Source organism: Nicotiana sylvestris, chromosome 10, assembly GCF_000393655.2.
Source record: "Nicotiana sylvestris chromosome 10, ASM39365v2, whole genome shotgun sequence".
NCBI classification, from domain to species: Eukaryota; Viridiplantae; Streptophyta; class Magnoliopsida; order Solanales; family Solanaceae; genus Nicotiana; species Nicotiana sylvestris.
In genome coordinates, this window is record NC_091066.1 from 110,944,540 (window position 1) to 110,948,003 (window position 3,464).

The window sequence follows — 3,464 nt, forward strand, 5'->3', positions numbered from 1 at the left end:
TGAAATTGGGGGATTTTGGACTGGAAATTGGAGAGTAAGATTTGGGATTTGAGGGTCGATTTGTTGTCGAAATTGAATGATTTTAGTATGGTTGGACTAGTCATTGAATGAGTATTTCGATTTTGTGAATTACAGTTATACTATGATTAGTGTTGAATCCTAGTATATTCTATTTGAGTATGTTAGATCGTATACCCAGTTTTTTTGGTATTCTACAAAGTATACCATGATTGTTGTTAAATCATGGTATATTTCTTTTTTGAGTACATTAAATGATATACCATATATTCTTATTATACTATGTATTCATATACCATAATTTAAAAAGTACGCTTTATTTGAGTATATTAAATGATATACCTAATATTCTTGATATATTATACATTTATATACCATGATTAGTGTTGAAACATTGTTTACTTTGTTTGAATATATTAAATAATATAACCAATATTCTTGATATACTATATACTAGTATACCGTGATTAATTTTGAATCATATTATACTTTATTTGTGCATGTTAATTGGTATACCTAATATTCTTGCAATACTACACATTGGCATACCATGATTACTATTGACTCATCGTATTCTCTTATTCTTGATATGCCATGTATTGATACACCATGATAAATATAGTATATCAAATTTTAGGATTCGCCAATACTACTATAAAGAACAAAAAAAGGTGAAGAGTTACGAAACCTTTATTATAAAAAAAACCTAAATTTTATTAGGAAATTGAAAAAAAGTCATCTACAATATAAATAAAAAATACAAAAAGAGTGATACAGTAACTCACGGCAATTATAACAATTAATAATTGTGAAGAAAGTATCCCAATACTAATTTTAGGACCCGATTATTTATCTAAAAGAACAAAATAAAAATAAAAACAAAAGAAGAAGAAAGCGATAAGAGTTTTGGCAGAGAATTTTTACAGAAAAATAACATAAAGAATGAAGATGAAAAATAAAAATAAAAAGGAAAAAAAGTGACTGGACGAAGTAATTTTACTAGGAAAAAAAACAAAAAAGAGTGAAGAATTGTTACTAGAAACAAAAAAAAGATAACTACGAAAAATAAAATATAAATAAAAAAGGAACTAAAAAGAGGGTAGAATTTTATTACATAGGAAAAAATAAAGTAAAAACAAAAATAAAATAGAAAAATAAAAAGAAGGTGAAAAAAGTGAAAATATTTTGATAGAAGAGATTTTACTAAAAAGAGAAAAATTTTAAAAAAATACAATACGAAATATAAAAAAATATTAAGTGAAAAAGAGTGAGAGATTGTTATTAGAAAGAGCAAAAAAATTAATTTTAAAAAATAAATTAAAAAAGAGAGAGATATTATATTAGAAAGAAAAAGCAAAGTGAAAAAATAACAATAAAATTGAAAAAGGAAAAAATAAGTGAAAAAAAAAAAAGGAAAGAGTTAGGCTGAGCTTGAGCAATCCAGATAATAAAATCTTTTAAAGAAACATATATTTTTTAAAAGGAAGCATTTTGATTATCTATATTTGTAACGACCTGCCGGTCGTTTTGAGAATTAACACCCTGATCCCCTATTAACTATTTTTCCCGTATCTATTTCTGCTATTGTGACTTGCCGGGATGATTCGTTTTGAGTTTCGGATGTTTTGGGACACTTAGTCCCTAAATCAGAGCTTAAGTCTTAAAATTTGGACCGTAGTCGGAACAGTGTGAAGATGACTCTAGAATGGAATTCCGTCGATTCTGATAGCTCCGTTGGGTGATTTTTGGCTTAGGGGCATGTCCGGATTGTGTTTTTGAGGTCCGCAGCTTATTTAGGCCTGAGATGGCTTGAATTTTTGGAGTTTCGGACCGGTAGTGAAAATTTTGATATCAGGGTCGGAATCTGATTCTGGAAGTTGGAGTAGGTCCATAGTGTTGAATATGACTTGTGTGCAAAATTTGAGGTCAATCGAACGTGATTTGGTTGGGTTCGACATCGGTTGTCAAATTGGAAGTTTCAAGTTCTTTAAGGTCGAATCGAAGGTTGATTTGTGTTCTTAGCATTGTTGGATGTGATTTGAGGGCTCGACTAAGTTCGTATGATGTTTTAGAATTGGTTGATATGTTTGGTTGAGATCCCGGGGGCCTCAGGTGAGTTTCGGGTGCTTAACGGATTGGTTTGAAACTTATGCAAATGGCTGAAGTGTGTTGCATCTGGTGTTTTCACACCGGCGCATTTTGGGCCGCAAGTGCAAGCCGCAAAATCGACTAAGGAGCCGCAGAAGCGACTAAGGAGCTGCAGAAGCGGAATTGGGCCTGCCCAGCTGGGTTCGCATATGCGGTGAGGAACCCGCAGAAGAGAATCGCAGAAGCGGTTGAGGGACCGCAGGAACGGGGCGCAGGTGCAACGCAGTGCCCGCAGATGCGATCCTAGCCCACTTAAGTGATTTTCGCATCTGCAATGGATTTTCCGCAGGTGCGAAGTAGGGACCCGCAGGTGCGGTTTGTCTCGCAGAAAAAGAGAAAAAAGAGAATTCGAGGGTTTGGTGTTCATTCCATAAAATTCGATTTTGAGCTCTGAGGAAGGCGATTTTTCAGAGAAAATTATTGGGTAACGATTCTGAATCCTATTTTGATCATATTTCATTAATCCATAGTTGTTTTCTTCATTAAATTAAGGAATTGGAGTGAGGAAGTTGGAAAATTGGGGAAAAAGTTCCCCAACCAAAAATATGAGATTTCAGTGGGATTTAGGTGTCGGTTTTGGATGATTTTTGTACGAATGAACTCGTGAGAGAATGGATGTTCATAATTTGTAACTTTTACCTAATTCCGAGTCGTGGGCCCGGGGAGGATTTTTGGGTGTTTTCCTATTTTCTTAACTTAACTTTGATTTCATTAGCTAAATTAGTTGTTTGTACCTATATTTACGTTATGTAATTGATTTGAATAGATTTGGGCCACTCGAATTTGGATACTCGTGGCAAGAGCGTGATTTCAGATTGATTTGAGCTTGGTTCAAAGTAAGTGGCTTACCTAATCTTGTGGGGGGAGGGGGGAACTCCCCTTAGGATTTGGTACTGTTTGATATATGACCGTCGTGTACTTGAGGTGACGAGTACGTACACGGGCTATTTGTTGAAACCCTCATTTTCATTAAGCAAATATTTGTCTTTCTTTAATTGAGCAATACTAGTATATGTAACTATCTTATTTAGCTTAGGAAAGCATGCCTACGTGCCTTAACTGTCTTAACTGCCTTAACTGCTTACCTGAACTCTGTGCAGCATGTTTAGTGAAAATTACTTGTTTTCTTTGATATAAACTTAATCTAAACTGTAGAATTCCTTGTTGAAACTGTTGTTTATGTTGATTGAGTTGCATATTTACTTGGGACTACGGAACAGTATTCCGGTAGATCGCCCTGCACATTTATGTTTGGGACTACGGGACGGTATCCGGTGAGATCCCCTGCACATTAACGT